Source organism: Dunckerocampus dactyliophorus, chromosome 14 (assembly GCF_027744805.1).
Source record: "Dunckerocampus dactyliophorus isolate RoL2022-P2 chromosome 14, RoL_Ddac_1.1, whole genome shotgun sequence".
In the NCBI taxonomy this organism is placed as follows: domain Eukaryota; kingdom Metazoa; phylum Chordata; class Actinopteri; order Syngnathiformes; family Syngnathidae; genus Dunckerocampus; species Dunckerocampus dactyliophorus.
Window position 1 is genome coordinate 5,834,807 of NC_072832.1, and position 21,135 is coordinate 5,855,941.

Here is a 21,135-nt window from a genome sequence, read left to right on the forward strand (position 1 = left end):
AAAAAGCAGGCTTCACTACACATCTTAAAATGGCACCTGGCGCTCTGCCAATTATCTGTCAGTCAGCTCCAGACATGGGAGCTGTAGGGTTGTTTTTGTATTGTTTTTGTTCAACAACAAAAGCTAGCCTAGCATGACGTTGCTGTTCAAATGTGGCTGCAATTTAGCACAAAGCTAGTGTTGCTAACGTTTGCTGCTGTGTATATGTAAAACACTACTGTGGGACTTCTGACTCTTTTTACAAATTGGCGAAAAATACCATAATATGGGACCTTTAAGACGTCTCCCGGATGACCTCCCACTGAATGACGTCAGCTTCTTTTCTGCACAACAGTGTTTGTCTCTTCTCATGCTAGCACATGCACACACACACACACGCGAGCGGCAGCATGCTGTCAGCAGCGTCAATGACCCGTGGAGAGTTTCACGGTGCGTGTCATTAGGCGGCTTTAGATTTGTTTCAACAGCGCTTTACCTGAGGATTCCATTCATGGACCCCCAGGTATGACGCGCCCCCCCGCCGCACCCCCCACTCTGATCCTCACCAAATTCCCCTGCTCACCCACCTCCACACCCCCCACCCTCTCCCTGCGGAAGACAGCGATGAACAAGTTGGTGCAAAGCAGTAAAAAAAACAGTTTTGTTTGAACAGTTTCATGAAGCATCGTCATCAATAACGGTCCTTTTAAAAGTTGAAAAGTACTGATTGAACATGTTCTACTTCGCAGAACTCACTAGACCTAACCTGGTGGCTGTTACTTTATAACAGTGCTTCTCGAAAGGCGGGACGGGACCCCCAGGGGGGGCGCAGTGAACTGTCAGGCACAGTTGCCAACTTGGCGACTTTGTTGCAAAATCTGGCGACATTCCCAAACCCTCTCGGCGACATATTTTCTCAAAAGCGCCGAGCGACAAATCTAGCTGCTTTTTCTGGCGTCGTTGGCGAGATTTCTGGTATTTGGGGACTTAAATGTTGATATGCAGTTTGTGTTCTCAGCAGCGGGTGCTCCTGAGGCGTCCCCCCGCCCTCAAAGCAGGCACAAGCCGTCAGTGCACAGCTCAGTGAAGCTCCACGCGTCCGTGAAGCAAAGCATCGGCTTCAAGGTGTGCTGCTTGTGGACTGTCACGGCGAGCGGACTCGCTGCCGCCAGCACACGGGGTTCAAACTCATTACACTTTGCAGAGAAACAAGCCCACAAATGTTGCTCAGATTGAAGTTACAAAACGTCCGCCATCTCCTCGTGGAAAATAGTAACTGCATGAGGCATCACATTTGTCTCTACGGCTTGTCGCAATTTTGCGACTTTGGCGCTTAAAGGGTTGAAATTATTTTATTTTGATGAATTAATCAAATGTATTTGTAGTTCTAAATGTAATTAAGGTGTTTTTACTCACTTTTTTGTCTCTCCTACGAGGTTCTGCTTTTTTCCTACCGTATCAGTTACCACATCATGTGCAAATAATATGCTAATTATCTGATGACGTCATCTGGCAACTTCTAGGACAGTCAGTAGCTCCTTTTCTTACTGAGGAGTTGGCAACAGTTGCCAACATGTACAAATTTATGGTACTCAACATGCAACGTGACCCTTGACTACGCTTGTATGCTTCACAGCTCTCCCGTTGTTGCATTTTCCTGGTTTCAATTTCGAGTCCGGTCTGTGCCGGACAGATAAATAAATGGATATTATCAGCTCCTCAATAGTGTTTTGACGTGGGATTATTGAGAAGGCATGTGTTGTATGTAACTTTATTTTGTTTTTGTATACAAGTTGAGAACCTCCAGCACAGATTTCAATATCAACATTGTTGACCTGGCTATAGATGCTAACTAGCACATGGCAAGCCGGCCAAAAAGCAGTTAATCGGCCATTTAACACAATCTCCGCCACTAAATTATCCACAAAGTTCATTTTGATTTTGTGTGTAGATCCTGTAACAAACATCAACAAATCACCTGTAACAATGCTGTAACATCAGCATTGTTACATGGCGAGCAGCACGCGACAAGCTACAGTAGCTAAAAAGCAGTTAAATTGCTCTTTCATACATTCTACTACACAAAATTGCCTTAAAAGGGAATCTACAGTATGTTTCTATGAATTGTGTATGTGTGTTTGTAATTATTTGACAATAAATTGCACAAACTTCAATATTAACATTGCTTACCTGGCTAGTCGCAGACTAGCATTGGACATGTTAGTTAACAAGCTGTTAAGCTGTAGTTTTAAACACATTCTACTTCACTAAATTGTCTTCAAAAATGCTGTCATTGATAACTCTGTATCTGGGACCAATGGACCAATGGACCAGTGTATGTTTGTTTTGAGAAATTTGTCAATAGGAATTAGGTTAAATGCAACTACCTCAACTTCCAGCTTTGTGACGCAATGTCAGGGTTTATTTGCGGGGTCAGCAGCTAACTAGCATGTGGCTAGTTAGCTAACGAGCAGGTAATCAGAAAGAGAAAAGAACATTTGGTGGACAGTGTTTACAAACCGGCGCAAACTGTAAACTGTCCTTTTAAAAAACATCCACTGGTTTTGAAATGTTATCATTTTTAGACAAAAACAATCAACCCCTGCGGTTTTCATCATTTTAAGCAAAAACCTCTGAAAAAATAAGTTATGTGGAGGAGTTAGCACTAGCTTGCTAGTTTTCCTGATGAAAGCTACATTCATGCAGACAAAATTCATACTACATTATTAAAAGCGATCTTAAGAGTTGAGGATTTGGGAAAATGTTATGTTGCTGACTTGAGTAAGGTCATGTGAAGGTCAAAGTCACCCAGACGAAAGTGTTGACCGCCCCCCACCCCAAAAACGTGTTATTACAATTGAAACCAGGGCTTTGGAATGGAGGGAATAGCAGAAAAACATCTCTTTGGGAAGGATTTATGACGCCGAGTGAACCTATTCCACCGTACCACGTCTTGTTGGACGGCTAAGCTCCAGAGTGATGCCGCGTTGCTCTCCAGGCATTGCTGCGCTTTATTAAGCACGCTGATAAGGCCGTGTCGACTCGGGCCGTGTTTGGAGAAGCAAGACTAGCCAACAAACATCCCAGTTAGCGCATTCCTCCAGCTTATATCTGCCAACACCTTTGCGCTACAATGGCTTTGGCCCTAATGCACCCCCCCTCCACCCCTTCATCCTCCACCCCATAATAGTCAGCGTGGGACGTAATGGTCTGTTGACAGGTTTAGGCTGAGGTCATGCTCTTGCCGGGCTCTACGGCGACATGTCCAATCTTTCCCCGAGGACGAATGAGCAACAGATGCAGACCAGGCTAAATGTTAGCCATTTGTTGGCTAAAAATAGACGTACAGTACAAGCTGGCGCTAATGGCCGCTTTGTTTTGCAGGGAGACAATCTAAATGTTCAAAAGCGGCGCACGAGCTCCTGTCGGTTGTACACTCTCTAGTTAAAACACCCTCCCACTGTGCTGGGACACAGTTCATTATTTGCAGCAGGATTGCATGAAGGAGGAGTGGAAGTCCAGCTGTACAGCACACACACACACACGCACACACACGCACACTCATGCAAAACCACAAACAAGGCCTGAGGGGTTCCTTCAGCAATGTGGAAAGCACATCAACACACAAACACTTGCTAGCTGACCATCACAAACAAAGACAGTCCCAACATGCTGTAATGTATCAAACTGACTACAAATATACTGTATAAATGTGTTTTTTCTTGTATATAGCGCTTTTTTCTTGCAAATGTAGTGCAACAACATGCAGACTACTCCATCATTTAACTGAACCTTTAGTTAGAGACTCATAATAATTCAAATGCCATTTGTCTTGACCCTCAAGGTGACTCAGAGACAGTCAAACCTTTAAAACTGAATATTGGGCCGCTTTATTGTGCTGATCAATATCGTCAACGCTTTGTTTCCTGAAAGAAATCTGCTTGTTATGACTTGAAAGTGGGTCTCGACTTAACGACCATGGGGGCCAGTTGAAATGGGGGGACGAAAGTCAATCAAGTGAGTAAATAAAAGGATTCCGTAAACGAACGAAGGAATTCCAAAATAGTCGTTCAGCAGCATAGAATATAAAAATATTTCACCGTAATGTTCGCTAATGTTTGCTATCAGTTGCCCGCAAACGTGACGACGGTGCCAACGAGGAGACACAAACACAAAGAAAGACAGACGTTCCAAACGGGCAGCGTTTGCAAACACCATCCACAGCCCTCCCAGGCACAGCAGAAATCCCCAGTCAAATAAGATGCAATGATGCACTGTCAAATCCACCAAGCAGCTACAGATGCTGCTCCTTTTAGCTGCTATCTGTTGGGAGGGAAAGGAAAATTAAACATTTCCATCAAAGACGTTGCTCACAGGGCTGCTGGTGTGCTTTGGTTTCACACTAAAGTGCTCAAAAAGTCCATTTTCAACACTTATGTTACCAAACTTAGTTCCTTTCGACAAGGGACTACGCAGCACAGACACCACAGGCATCATCAATAACGACTTTTCCCGCAATTTCCGTCAACATGCCTCGATTGCAACGACGTTATTTCAATTTTTGTATTTGGTGCTGTCAGGGAACAGTTGGAGTAATCACATTGAAGGGAATAATACCCCAGTGTAGCTCAGGTTCATCAACTCTACATAACGACAAGTCTTGTCGTGGATGCCAACTCACAGGAGATTGCTGGAATGTTGCAAATTGTTCCAACACGGTAAGAAAAAAAATACCTTGTTAGTCAAAAATAAGCATCGTAAATCTTCCAATTAGCAAAAAAAAAACTGCATCTCAGCTTTGTGATTATAGGTGAAAAATCCTATTACTGGTGTGAAGTTTGGTCGTTTTTGGCCAATTTTGCTGGTGCTTTTTTTTTTTAATTTCCAAATATTTCAATTTTTTCATAAATTATCTTTGTAATGTTGTTTTTTGTCGTAATTTCTTTATTTCCATAATATTTTGATTTTATTCCTAATTAACCAAATTTTCCAAAATTTACAACTTTATTTTGTTTTGTTTCTCATAATATTACGACTTAAAAAATATATAAAAAATTCTTTAATATTTGAACTTTATGCTGCCAGAATGACATTATTTTTCCTCTTAATATTACACCTATATATAATATCATTATTCTTATTACTTTTTCTCATTAGAATACAACTTTTTCTCTTAATATTTTGACTTTATACTCATAATTTTTTTTCCACTTCTGCTGTGTGTGTTTTTTTTTTTATTTTCCAACTATTTCAACTTTCATCTTCTAAGTTTTCTTTCCGCAATATAAGAGTTGGCTTATGAATGAAAAAGCGACAAACTAGGGGCGCTGCCGGGACAAATACCGTGATAGTTGTTGGTGTTGCTAAAATATCACTTCAGTTGTGAGGCTTTGTAACGAAAACACGACTGATCTGTTAACAGCACATCAAACCGAACGAGGGAGTGCTGTAGTGCAGCGTAGATAATAGTGCATTGTGGTTGTGCTGAAGGAAGATATAGATTCAAATATAGAATTGAACCCGATACCCTCCACGTATTGCACAGCAAGTCAAGTGCGTACAGCAGAAGTCAACACACGCTGATGTTTATCACCTGTCAAACACATCTGAATGCATCAAGTTTGTCATGACCTGCCAGGAGAGCTAATTGGCAGCTGAACGCGTTAACACCTGCAAACAGCCCACGTCTTGTATCCATGCGGCCAGGCTGCATTCTCCCTGTACACACACACACACACACACACACACACACATTAAAAACAAAGGGCGAGCAGTGAAGCAGAAGAAAAGTGAGAAGCGGCGGTGGTGGGGGGGGGGAAGAGGCGAGGCTGACAAGCAATGATTGATGTTCGCCCATCACGCTAGGCCTTGTGTGTGTGCGCTGCAGACTAAAAGCAGCCATTCAATCAATAAATGGAGGCTGTGTGAATCAACGGGGCTGCAGCCAGATTGCTGACGAGACATGAGAAGAGGCGCAAGGGAGCATATTTCTCATGTAGATTACAATCCTGGCGTGATAACCTTTAGCGTGTATGCGCACACATACGGTGTGTGTGTGTGTGTGTGTGTGTGTGTGTGTGGCTGCATGTAAACAGGCCTTCTATGTCAAAGTGCTGTGTGTGACCTATGTTTCCATGCTATTGATAGACAGCAAGAGGCTGACTTACAATGACATGAAGGGCAACTGAAGAAAAAGTTGTAGTAGTACTAGTAGTAGTAGTAGAAGTGGGTATCTTTTGTATTTCCGGTATACTGTTCTAGAAAAGACAGAACAAAGCAGATGAAACACCTCTGGCTTCCTCTCATTCAGTCAATTCTGGAGCAAAGATGCTCTGTAAATAGCGAAATCTAAGCAATAATGAAATCAACATAAATACCAGAAATGCTCTAATTTACAGCTGGAACAGTTATATAGCTAAAGCGCAAAGAGGCTGGGTTAATTGGAAGCAGGTGATAATTGGAGAGAGGCTATTTATATGTAAGGAAAACTCATTATAATTCATATAATAAGTTCATTTGTATACTTTCATCATGATTTGGAATGCATGAGAAAGTGGAAAGGAAAACGTAGCTCGCCCTGACCACATGGTCATTTATTCACAAGTATATTGCACAAGACGGGGCGAGGTGGACTAGTGGCTAGCATGTTGGCCACACAGTGAAAAGATCGAGGGTTTGGGCATCTCTGTGTGGAGTTTCTCTGGGTACTCGTGCTTCCTTCCACAGTCCAAAAACATTCATGTTGGGTTAATTGAAGACTATAATTGTGTGTGTGTGATTGGCTGTCTACATCACCAGTCCAAAGTGTACCCCGCCTCTCGGCTCCAGCTCACCCGTGACCCTAATGAGGACAAGAAATATAAAAAATGGATGGATGGATTATACAACACAGCAGGAACAGAACCAATGTTGTAACAACGGTAAGAAGCAGACTACTCAGTCAACATTGGTGTGTAACACGCATGAGTTTCACGCTGACAGCTGAAGACCGCAGCAGACATTTAAAAGCGCATGCAGAGGGAGATAAAATAACAATATTTCAAATGCGGCTACTGCCATCTTATGTGGTGGTTCATTAACAAGTGTTTTGCACGACACGGCAGCAAGAGATCCAGTGTTACACTCAGCCAGTATAATCAGCGCTGCTTGCTTGCAATGCGTTCATTGCAAACAACAAGAGACACGCATGACTTTTGCACCAACAAATGTGTGAGCAGCAGCGCACGCAGAGGCAGATAAAGCTGCTGAATGCTGACCACTCTGACTGCCATCCTGTGGAGTTATTTAAAAAACATCAGGAGGTTGCCTACAGCCACAGCTGTTAATATTTTGTTGACCCGAGGCTAATGAGAAACCCTGGTGGCGATTTGCTTATGTAAACCACGCACCCGATGACTATATGAGACTCTGCGGTTAATTCAATGGAGGCGTTGATTTAGAGGTGTCCAAAGTGTGTTTGCGGCCCGTGGCTGTTTTTTTTGTTAGCCCACGGCACATACTAAAAATATTTACAACAAAACTAAAAAGACAACAACAGCCAAACTGGAAAAATCAGCAAGTATAAAGTCAAAATATTAAGAAAAAAGTTGTAATCTAACTGGAAAAAGTCGCAATTTCAAATATTAAAGAAAGTTATTTTTTTAAGCTGTAATATTATGAGAAACACACAAAACAAAATCAAGTTGTAATATTTGGAAAATTAGGCTGGGGAAAGAAATCACAATATATGGGAATAGTGTCAAATATTATACTTAACTTACAAGTCATTAATTCATATACTGTAAATGTATAAATTCAACTATTTCATCCATCCATCCATTTTTTATGCCGCTTAATCCTCATCAGGGTCGTGGGGGTATGCTGGAGCCTATCCCAGCTGGCTTTCGGCGAGAGGGGGGTACGCACTGGCCTGGTCACCAGCCAATCGCCAGCCAATCGCCAGCCAACCTATGGACAATTTACAATTAGGCGCACGGTGGCCAAGTGGGTATCATGTTGGCCACACAGGCAGAAGATCTGGGTTCAAATCTCCATTGGGCATCTCTGTGTGGAGTTTGCATGTTCTTCCCGTGCGTGCGTGTGGGTTTTGTCCGGGTACTCCGGTTTCCTCCCACATTCCTAAAACATGCATGTTAGGTTAGGTCAACTATTTCACGACAAATGTTTTTATTTTGTGATCTTTTGTATCATCTAATGATGTGTGTATTTTTTCAGTTGCACAAAGCATCCCTCCATATGAAATTATTTCAATTTTGATGCTACTCTGACATATTGCTTCATATTCCATAAGATAAATGACCTTCTATAAGTTCTATGTGTAACTTTTCTATGTATCATATTTTGTCGTGTTTAAAGGATCCACTTTCCAGAGCACTCCAGCTGGGATTGTAATGATTTATGAATGTTCCAGAGATTCATATATTTGTTGTTCATGTTTTGAGCCTCTAGCAGTCACTGCAAGCACGTTTTTTTCTCTTCATGTGCTGCCAAAGTCCTCCGTCCATCCGTCCGTCTATTTGAGTACCGTATATTGGTTAGCGAAAGAAGCCCATTGGGTCTTATTTGTAACAGGAGGGCTGCGGGTGGTTTCAATTACCGCTAGCTGGGATGACTGATGGCAAGCCAATGCGGCACACAGCTGCACCTTGATGCTGGAATACATGTGGGACTTTGTTCCATGGATACAAGACTCTTTATGTCTTCTCCATCTTTATGTGATTTCAAGAAGCACTCATTGAAATAATTGAGAAAGACACGACAATACTTCTTTGTTTCTATGTAGGGATATGATTATCCCATTGGTTGGTTAGCTAGTCTGTTAATTAGTGTAGTCAGTAAGGTGTTTGTTGCTTAGCGAGTTAGTCCTTGTCTTTAGTGTGCTAGCCAATCTGTTGGGGGGTCAGCAGGCTACTTGGTTAGTAGGAGTTGGTCCAATTAGTCAGTTATTTGGCTGGCTTCCAGTTTGGTTAGTTGCTCAGTAAATAATATAGTCAATTGGTAGTTAATTTGCTGCTTGGTGAGTTAGTCCTCTTTAGTTGGGTTGCCAGTTGGTTGGTAAGTAAGACAAGACATCTGGCTACTTGGTTAATTTGTAAGATGTTTACAATCAACGGTCAATGGTGGACAGTGTTTACAAACCAGTATTTTCGGCGCAAACTGTAAACCAGGGGTCACCAACGTGGTGCCCGCGGGCACCAGGTAGCCCCCCACGGCCACACGAGGTGCCCGCAAGCCTGATTTTCATTCAGGTTTTCAGTTAATAATGTGAGAACACTACAAAGAAAAGTATTCGTAAACATAAAATGTGAGTTGTGGATACCAGCATTTTGTGAATGTTTTGGTAAAACAAGCATATTTGATTTGTTTGGGTTGAAATAAGGTATAAAAATCATTTCTACAAAAATGAGTAGCTCGTGGCCATTTTCATTTTCTAAAAGTATCTCTCGCAAGAAAAAACGTTGGTGACCCCTGCTGTAAACTGTCCTTTTAGAAAACATCCACTTAGAATTTTTACACAAAAACAATCAACCCCTGCTGTTTTCATGCTAACCAACGGCCAAACGGACACAAACTTTGTACATTTTAAGTAGAAACCTCTGAAAAAATAAGTTATTTGGAGGAGTTAGCACTAGCTTGCTAGTTTTCCTGATGAAAGCTACATTCATGCAGACAAAAGTCATACCCCGTTATTAAAAGCAATCTTAAGAGTTGAGGACTTGGGAAAATGTTATGTTGCTGACGTGAGTAAGGTCATGTGAAGGTCAAAGTCGCCCAGATGAAAGCGTTGACCGCTCCCCCCCCACCTCAAAAACGTGTTATCACAATTGAAACCAGGGCTTTGGAAAGGACGGAATAGAAAAACTTCTCTTTGGGAAGGATTTATGATGCCGAGTAAGTAATGTAGTCAACTGGTAGTTAATTTGCTGCTTGGTGAGTTAGTCCTCGTTAGTTGGTTAGCCAGTTGGTTGATAAGTAAGACAAGACATCAGGCTACTTGGTTAATTAGTAAGATGTTTATTTGGTCCATTAGTTAGCCGGTTATTTGCCTGATTTCCAGTTTTGTCGGTTGGTCAGTGAGTTCTGTAGTTCATTGCTAGTTGAGTAGTTAGTTGCTAGAAAGTTAGATGCTAGTTGTTAGAAAGTTAAATGTATGCTTGTTTTTTGTGAGTTGTTTGGTTTGTTGGTCGGTGAGTCTTACAGATGCTGTACCTGTAACTATTAGTAAGTCGGTTGGTTGGCCAGTGGGTTAGTCATCATTGTTTGTTGGTGTGGTAGTCAGTCATTTAGTTAGAGTTGGGTTTGGTTATTTAATTAGTTAATTGCAAGTCAGTTTGTCTGTTAGTCTTTGTGTGTTTGTTGGTAAGTGATTCAGCAGTTGGTTAGTTAGTTAGCTATTTAGCCATTATTTTGGTTAGTTTTTTTGTTAATTGGTAGTTTGTTTGTTGGTCAGTGATTTAGTTACTGATCGATGTTGGCCGTGTAGTTAGTTAGATAATGGGTTAGTCAGTTAGTTGGTGAGTTAGTTGGCTGGTTAATCGGTTGGTGGTTTAGTCAGCATTCTGGCCTTGGTGGAGGTGTCCACTGCATGAACATCACAGTAGTTTGTGTACATTTTCAAGCCAAAACACTATTTTGTCATGATTATGATGTACCGTTGTTGGCTGATTGGCTTGGAGAAATCACATGGTTTACTGGCTCAATGCTGGAATGTGAAGGACCCACTTAGGTTAGCAAACATGGACCATTGATCAATAAAGGGCTACAACTTCACAGACTGGAAGACTCAATCAAATGCTATAGACAAGCGGATTCACTATGACTTTGTTGTGTGCAGCGATGTGAAGAAAGGCGTTCTTCCACTCCTCCATCATTGTACTTTAGACCACAGATGGAGCCTATGAATGATTCATAGCAGGTGATGTATTTCACAGCCAAGCAGCCACACGTCCAAGGTAATATCTGAATAATGAATTACCTTCTTGTCTGCCACTTTTAGGGCCCCTAAAGTGGGTAAAATTGCATAATCCGGAGCACAATTGTGCTTCTGTTTGGATAGTTTAGTTGATAAAAAGAAAAGTAGTATTTTTTGGTTAGTTTACAAAGCATGAAATGTAAACACATACTGCTTTGTGGTGGAGAAGGGACACATTAGAGCAGTATATTCTATATTTATGAGTGCAATGTAATGCATCACATTGACTCCATTTCCACTTAAAATATTAAAGGCACTCCTGTCTCGCTTGCTGCCAGTGCAACATAAGATTTTAAAGTGACAATAGAAAATATACAACACTATATGTTCTGTTTACACTTTCAGTTCTAAAGTTTAGAAACAATTATGTCGTTAAATGTAAAGTCCAAAGGAAGGGAAGGTCCCCACAGCTGCATAAGGGTTTGTTGTTTATCAAAAATGCATGCATTGTACTTCTTCTACATTCTTTACCTATAGATGGCCTGCAGGAAAAATGTATACATAATTAATAAATAATAGTTCATTTAGTATTCAGGTTGGTTCTTTCTGTTGTTTAAGTTACAACAGTGACCTCTAATGCTAAACTCTAAACTCCATGGCCCAAAAACAAGTAAAACAATATCATTCAATACAACTATTTCTATTTATGTGTGGTTTTGGGATGCATGGAAACAGTCACATGAATGTTAATGTTTCTGTTTTATTAAAATAAATTAATATATTTCAAATAATCAAATAAATATAAAATCTAATTATAGTAATATATGCATAAACCAGATACAAATATAGTTAAATAATGATGAATAACAATACCAATGCAGTGCAGTTGTACACCAGTGCAAACTACAATCACAATAACAATAATAAATATTGTTCAATTAAAATCACCTCATTAGATTGTGCAGGGATGAAGTATTGCAGAAGACACCATTAACAAACTACAACAAAAAATACCAGCTGACTTCGCACATACGTGCACGCTTATCTTCCGCCAGCAGCGAGCCCTTTAGCCTGGAGCGCCGTGCTATAAAATGCTGATGCAGCCACAAGGAGCCGTACTGGCCGTGGAGATTTACTAGAGCGCCTCCACATCCTGCAGGGGAACAACAGAGCCTGGATGCCATACTGGCTTTGCTCTACCAGGAGGAAAGATGCCAGCACTGCTTCTAAAGGCTACGGAAGCATTGAAAGACACCTTAAGTATGAAAGGACAAGTATTAGCAGGACAGCATGGCTTTATATTTAGCCTGCTATTGTCTACTGTGGGCACGTAAAAGCATACTGAGACAGGTGGAGCTGCACACTTACTGCTACCTCTACTGGTAGCAGTAGTGAATACAATAACAGACACATGCAACAGAGCACCGACAGATCTCTCTAATACACCACAAGGGCGCAGAACAGGATGCGCGCTGTTAAAAAAAATATATGCAAAATTGCAACTTAAAAATGCGTGAAACAGCGAATCCGTGAAAGGTGAACCGCTGTAATGCATGGCAGATGCAGGGCGCTACAGCCTAGCTAGTCATGTGTTGTTTACATGCACATTCCTTCACACGCATGAAGGTCTTCTAGTGACTCCAAAAGAGAAAGGTCATCTCTTCTCTGGCTGAACTGAATCACAGCCAGTGTCAGGAGAGCAGTGTAAACATCCAGGACCTCAGCTCGGTGGGCCCCCACCGGGCTTCAGCTGGCACGTTGCCCCAAACTCCCCTTCCTGCCGACCGCTTCGCTCCAAGAGCATAACAGTTGTCGCTTTGTTGGCCGGTGATTGATGACACACAGGAATTTCATTCATGGGCCGCCGCCGTGTTTTTGGGGTTACCGTGACGACCAGGTGAAAACACAGCACGCCGGGAGTATCGAGTTTCCCCGACCTTGATGGGGGGGGGGCATGAAGAGGGCGGGGAGGGGGGGAAAGGAGAAGCAAGAGCGAAGAGGTCACTGTTGACGTTAAACAGCCATCAACGTTATCTGGAAAGATAAACGCTGGGAATGTCGTTGTTGGTTTTTCACAGGTCCAGTCGATGCCGACGTTCCTCGTGTGTGTGATGACGCGCCACGGAACATTTCTTTATGGTTTCATCTTTACAAACAGAAGTCTTTGTTTGAGGATTAATATTTGCCACTGGAATAGACAAGTGACACACAAAGGGAAGCATTCTCATACTGTACGTATGCGCTAATGCTCATGAAGAAAAACTCATACGTGGATTTCTATTAAAGCTCCCCTGTTACGCAGAAGTGACTTTTTAACGTTCTAACACTTTTTGAGCACCAAAAATGAGGAAACTTACCTCCCTCGCTTGTTTGGAGAGGTGAGGCACTCAAACGCTCACTTTGGAAGTTGTGACTTTTCATGACGTCAACAGGCTTTGCTACACATCTTAAACTGACGACCTAAGCTCGTCGATCAGCTATAGATGTCGGCGCTGTGACTTTGATCATTTTGTTGTTCTTCAGCAAGTGGGCTAAGCTAGCATGACGTCGCTGTGAAAATGTGACAGTAATGTTAGCACAGTAGCACAGTTAGCACAAGGCTATGCTAGTGTTGCTCTTTAATGTTTACAACGTTGTTGTATGTGATGCAGAGGTGCTGTTCATCCACTCAACTAGCCTGCTGTCTGAAGGGAACCAGCAATGACATCAGCTATATAGAATGTGGCACTACATCCACGTTATGCTAACTCTTTGATACAACACGAGCACGAAAACAGGAGTTCAGAGCATTCAGAGATTTTCAATCGCATTAAAAACACTCACCTCTTGTTCATCGTGGTTAATTGGTTCCGTTCTGAGTCAGTTTCGGCCAAGTAGGTTTCCTTGTTTAGAAATGGAATATTTTTGCAGTTAGAGCAGAGAAAACCTGTTTACAACCTTCTAAATACGTTTTTTTTAACATTATTAGAGCCCTCTAGACATGACCTATGTCACCACACTCAGACAAAATAAGAGAAAATAAGTCATTTAAAACATGAAATAATACTCGTGCTCGTGTGTGTTGCTATAAATGTGTTCCCTATGGGAAGAGAGCGAGTGGCGGACAGGAAGTGACGTCGGGGGATCAGAGTTGTGTTTCAGCTTGCAGCTGCAACAGTAGCCCGTGTTTTCATTGGGGATTTTCATTTGATTTTTATTATTGTACCTGTTGTGATATAATTCAAACCTGCAATAAAAGCCTGTTGTTCTGGTCTGGTGTGTGTGTGTGTGTCTCACCAAACATCGAGTGAAGAATACTACGGCAACATGTTTGAATGCGCCTTGGCTAAGGGGAGTATATTGTGTGTGTTAGTTATGTTGTTTGTGAGACTTCAGTGTGTGAATCAGTTCTTTTTCAACATTTTGAGCCCATTCAACAATACGGTGATAATAATGACAACCAGGATCATTTTGGTCACAGTAATCGTGATATGACATTTTCATATGGTTACATCCCTAGGTTTAGGCCGTATTCAACCACGAATCAACAGCATGATTTATTGATAGATTTTTGAAAAACCGTGATAAAGTGAAGTCGCAAAATTCAAAGTGGCGAGGGACTGTATACGTAACATCAAAAATGAATAGGATAGGAAGAATTGGCATGCCTGTCACCTGTCAAGTATGGGGGGTCCCACCCTCTTACGGGCCCTCTCTTCTTGTTTCTCTGCTCAGGTGTTTCTAATCAGCTCTTATTACCTGCCATATATTTAAACATCATCGTGTTCTTCTTTTTTGCTATCTTGTTACTGAACTTTGCCTGCCCTTTTATCTTGTCTATTGCCTGTCGTTTATGCTTATGTTTTACATGTATGTCGATACTGCTGCCTTTTTGGACTGGCCCTGACTGTACATCAACCTAAACTTTCCGGAGATCTGCCTGCCATCTCTGCCTCTGAGTCCTCTTTCCTGAGTCCATTCATGACTGGCTGCCATCCTGATAGGTTTGCTACTTGGGCTAAAACACACACACACACACACACACACACATTTTGAGGCCTTTCATCAAGGCCGTGTTGACAACACGTCCCCTCCCTAAAGTGTACACACTGTATTTAAGCTATCATCATTCCAGGAACCGCAAGCGTTGGGCCTGCTATCACCTCCTCTCCTTTATCTGCAGCGACTCATCAAATGTTTGTTTTGCACACAGAACTCACTAATGCTCAGCAGAGGGAAGTAAAGTGACGTAGCGATGGATGCAATGGATGCATGATGACGGCTTTACCACGCCGTCAATTATGGAAGAAAGCTGCTACATTAACTACAGCACTATAGTAGTGTGTCTGATGGCTGCACCAACAGATTACGTTAAGAATCTTACGATTTGCATTTATTTATGAAAACATAAGACTACTCGTATGTTACATGTCATTCCTGCCTAGCTGTGATGCTATCAGGCCGAAAACGTTGCATCACGTTGCATGAAACATGCATGCAATCAACAGGGTCAACGCACTACTGACACGTTCCAGCCAAACTCATCCATCATGAGGGAAACCATCCACAGTGAGCACGACCCACCCGCCCTGAGCGCTCCATCACGCGCATGACTTCGGAATACGAGACGCAACGAGCTTTTGGATTTTTTTTTCCCATTGTTTTCATTCTTTCTTTTGTTTTTTTTCCTCACTGCGGCCTTGATGAGGTGCTGACTGAAACGTCAGCGGCTGTGACATTAATGCGACGTAGCGTAAAAAAGTCTCAAGGAACGGCTCCAATGTTCCGAAAGGAGGCTCATTTGATGTCTGACTCCTGTGAGCAGAGGCAAGAGCCAAGATACTTTTTATGAGCCCAAGTTGGACAAATAAATACATTTAAATAAGCGATTGTAGTTGGCCACACTCCAGCATGAAAGTCCATAAGAGTACCACGTACAAGACGACCCCACTTTTTCAAGACCTGTTTCTGGAATAATACATTTATTCGGCAAAATGGACTTTTTAGTGATGTTCTAGCTGTAACATGTGTCCCTTTAGCCCGTTTATGAGCACCAAACATGAGAAAAATCTATCATCTCCCTGGCTTTTGTGAGAAGAGGTGCTCTCATGCTCGCTTTTGTAGTTGCGGCTTTTCATGACGTCATGGAGGAAAAACAGCTTCCTTGTGGACATGAAGCCGCCTCCACCTGTACCATGTATACACCCACCACTCGACGGAGGACAGCTTAAAAAAAAGCAGGCTTTTCTACACATCTTAAAATGCACTGGAAAGAGAAAAAAAACAAAAACAGGCTTCGCTACACATCTTAAAACAAAACCTGGCACTAACAATCCGTGAGACATGGGAGCTGTAAGTTTGACCATTTTGTTTGTGTGTATAAGCTAGCCATGTTGCTGTTAGACTGTGACGTAGCCATGCTAACATTGAAAATGAACATCATAACTCCTCCTCTGCTGTTTGCTAACTTGCTAAACAACCTTTGAGACCCTTTTTTTTTGCAAGGGCGGCGCTGCGTCATGGCTGCATCTCTCGAGTCGCTGGTGTGGGTGTCTGTGAGTGACAGGAAGAAAAGCTCTGACTTTGACATGCTGTTGGTTTGCATGCATACATCTCTATCACATAAGGTGACATTTTTCTATTGGAAAAAAATCATCTTATTGATAAGTCAATATGGCACCAACAATTCCAGCAGCCAATAAAACAGTTTTGTGTCAAAGAGCAAAATTCCAGCAGTGCTCCTTTCATTCTTGTCTGCGTTGCGTTGCACAGGTAGAAGACAAAGTACGGTAAGTGGGGGCCGCCGATGCTCTCCAGCAAGCGACCCCTGCGTATTAGCAGCAGGAAGCGGAGCTGGCGCATGCGTTGCCCCCGGCTGACCCTCTTTAAATAGGATGTCTGGATGTGTTATGGGGGCTATTGTTTCCTATAAACATCTAGCACCAGGGCAATAACAACCGCATCAGGCCAAATGAAGTTATCCCGGAATGGAATTAAACTCGCCGTGACCCCCGCTGTCTGCTCGCCTCACAGGCCCTCCATTAATAACGTCTAATCTAATCAAGGCGCTCGGATGGATGGATGGCAGGGCTGGGGTGTGTGTGTGTTTGTGTGTGTGTCAGCACGGACATTTGTCTTCACTTAAGTTTGTGTTTCTTGCATCTGAACGTGCTTTTGCGCACATGCCTGCATATGCACTGTGTGTGAGTTGCACGTGAGCAGGCTCCACGCCAGAACAGCGTTCCTGTGTTTAGAACCCGACCAGCTGCGCTAACGAACGTGTGTGACGAAAGAGAGAGATGGTTTCATGCTATGTTATCTGGCTGGTGTAACTGATAGACTAATAACCTCCCTGTGGATGATAAGGCCTTGTTCCAGTATGGAAGGATGAAGGAGGCCGAAGAATGGAGTGGGAAGACAAGATGAAAGGAGAGCGCTAGAACAGATAGTCGAACTTGTTGCAAACATTCTTTCCATTAGCGTTTCTATTTCGTAATGTAGTCTAACAGTAAGTGTTTAGTTCATGTACTGCAAATCAGGTGGCGGAGTCACATTGCTCGCATGACTCAAATGCTTAACCCAAATATACACCGAGTCTAATTGTTGCTGTTTTTGAGCTTGGCGTTTGTGCGGCACAACTTATCGGAAATGCAAAGAAACAAAAACCAACATTATTTACTAGTTAGCTCCAGAACTCTCTCTCTTCAATTGCCATTGTTCACCAGCGATGGAAGCCAACAAGCTAAATGCTAAATGCACAATCCAGGTTTAAGACCTAAACATGCCTCACACACTTAAAGGGATAGTTGGGATTTTTTTGACAGGAAGTTGTATGACATCGCCATCGACTATGTCCATAGTGACTTACCCCCCCATTTGTCCAGTTCTGGTTGGATTTCCGTGACGAGGAACGTAGCTCTGCAATATGCGTTCAAGAGAAAACAATATGCGTTCAAGAGAGTAATACATTTGCATCATAAAAATGTATGTGTTCCACAGCGGAACACATAAATAAGATGCTCGTGGATGAAGATGCAAGCATCTTCATCACATACACACGAATGGGGAGGCGACAGTGTGCAGGGACACGGCGGGAGACAAATATAACGTTGAGCGATTTGTAAGGTCTGATTTTTTTGAGGAGGCATTTTTATGATGCAAATGTATCACTCTCTTGAACGCATATTGTTTTGAGAAGCCAAACTCTTTACTTCAATGACCCAGCAGCTAAGCCGAACTACATTCCTCGTCACGGAAACCTGACCAGAACTGGGCTCGTGGGACCAAATGGGGGGGTAAGTCAGTGCTGATATAGTCCACTGCTGGTGGGGATGTCATACACCTTCATGTCAAAAAATCCAAACTATCCCTTTAAACCCATTTTAAATGATAAAATGTGTAGGTACTCGCTACTAATGAATGATACTGATGATCAATAGAACTGATGAATCAGAGTCACGGGCTAGCTCAACAACCGTGCATATGTCTGTTGTGGGGCCGCCTCCCCCTCGCTCCGAAGCGACTAGCGGTAGTACGAGGCTCCCCTGCTCTGCAGGCTGATGGGTCGTCCCGGCTAGGTGCCGAAGAAAAATTGACAGGTTCGTAGTAGTTCGCTGTAGCAGCTGTTTTAAAACATATTATCTATAACGTGGTGACGAGCTGTGGTGAGATGTGGTGAACCGTGATCTTTATGTCTTTTGATACGGTCTGCAATAACATGGCATACGAAGAATAGTCAGTGAAACAATTCAACTAATGCTGCACATAAACATGATCATTATAAATAATGATTCCCGCAATCCCTACGACATGTGGCGTGCCCCGCTTTGGGATCCTCGACATCCGCAAGTGAACCAGGAAGTGGCATGCTGACAAACAAACACAGAAGCGTCACGCTACACTTCACGACTCCTCGTCATCTCCATAGTTTGGTCCCGTTCCATCGTGTCAGCGTCGACGCTGAACATCATGTAGACTGAAACTACAGTATTTGGGTTAGACGTTACTTTGCTTTGTGTTGGAGAACAATGGCTGACCTTCTTGTGGTCTTCATTTTTGACTTCATGGAAACAGCTGGCGCTCAAAGGAGGAGGCTAATGTGCAAGTTAAACAACTTTAAGGCCATGCTGGTTACTTCTGTAGAGAAGAACAGAGTGAGAGAAAGGCAAAGTGAAGGGACGGAGCAATAAAATAGAATTATGATTGGAAAAGAAGAGGGACTTAGAGAAAAGACAGACATACGGAGGGAGAAGGGGGAAGCGCAGACGTGTCCAAGAGCTCTTGGAAAGTTGATTCCATGCTAATAATAATAATCAGTTTCCTGCTCTAATGATGTAGAGAAGAATGCTTCCCAGCATCCAGACAGATGGGAGCGTCCAAATGAGAGCCAGGCCAGCTTGAAGTTCTTATAAAGTCCACTCCAAGTACTACTCACAAGGAGCGTCCACCACATGAAACAATGTTCACGCTCATAAAGAAATGCACTTTGGGAAAGATGGAGTCTCCACAGATGGTGGCACAATTTGGAAGAATTGGAGCAGAGTGCTTAAAGGTCCAATATAGTATTTTTCACTAATATTAAATAAGTCTCAGAGGTCCTACAATAGTGTATTGGAAGTGAAATCTAGCCTTCATGCTGAAATGTAGATCGTTTAAAAGTGCTTTTAGTAAGCTCCTGCTGTTTTGTGTGTCTGTAGCTTTAATGCTAATGAGCTGTGTGTCTCCAAGAAGCACTGTTGTGCACTTTTGACACATACCGTACTGTAACTCTGTGCTTGTCCAACGTAATAGACACCATGTATCTCATACAACAATGTAACATTAAGTCAAACTCAAGGCCCGGGGGCCACATTCATTTTATGTGGCCCTTGAAAGACACTTATTTTTTTGAATTACTATTACTTAATTTTATATTAATTATATTACCATTAATTAAATTATAACTTTTCAAAATATATTTGTATATATTTTAGAATTATTATAGGATTATTTAATTATTTTTTTAAATATATTACATTAAGTAAAAAATAAAATTAACAAATGGGGAAAAGAATTCTGTCAATTTTAATTTATATTTTATGGATTTTATTTATTTGTACTGCATGCAATTGGAGTTTTTGTTGTTGTTGTTGTCAAACCCCTTTTTTATATTAATTATTCAATAGTTGTATACTCAAATATTGACTTCTTCCATCCATCCATTTATCTATGCCGCCTCTTCTCATTGGGGTCGCGGGGGCATGCTGGAGCCTATCCCAGCTGACTTCGGCTTCGAGCCAATCGCAGGGCACATATAGACAAACAACCATTCCGGCCGCCAGCGAATGGCAATGTGTATAATATCATGAGTTGGTCATACATTTATGGTTTCACAGTTCCAGGCGGCCCTCGGAGGGTAACCACAACTGCCACGTGGCCCTCGGTGAAAATGAGTTTGACGCCCCTGCCTGAGTGGAACAGGAGGACACAAATGTTAGCAACACTAGCATAGCTAAGTCAGCTAAAGTGCTAACATTATAGTCATATTCTAGCCTATTTTGTTAGGAGACATTTAATTCTCATTCACTTCTATCGCATATTTGCGTGTCAAAATGTTCCGCATTAGTGCAAAGGCACAATGAAGGCTGGCGTTATTGCAGGTGTAGACGTAATAGACGTGAAGTCAACGACACATTAAATACTAGTGTTTACCTTTATGCTACTTCAGGTGTGTAAACCTTGGTAGTTTATATTTACAAGGCCTTACCTTCATATCTCCGCCCGTCTTTTTTTTTTTTTTTATGACATGGTTGGGAAGCATGGCAGGAGTCATTTCTCTTTTTTCCGTGAGAAATGATGCCCGACCACAACTAAGAAGTCAGACTTTATATGTCTTTTGTCTCTACTGGGGTTGAAATGACTTGTTACTATTCAATGTCAGTGCTGCTGTTATTTCTACTGCTTTTTTATTTATTTATTGATCAACTTTTGTTGAACTTTGGTTACATCCTGCTGTTAGATATTATAACATACGGTACTATTAAATAATTGCTGATCCTTTTTTCTTCTCTCCGTCTGTCCCCTTGGAGACAAACACTTGCAGGCAACCTTGTTGTGGCCGTCATTTTATTGTAATCCCTCGTTTATCACCATTATTTGGTTCCAGACCCGACCGTGAAAAGTGGATTTCCGCAAAGTAGGATTCCTTCATTATAAATGCAATATTTTTGTACTTATGGCATATAAAGCCTGCTTGCAATCTTCTAAATATGTTTTTTTTAACATTA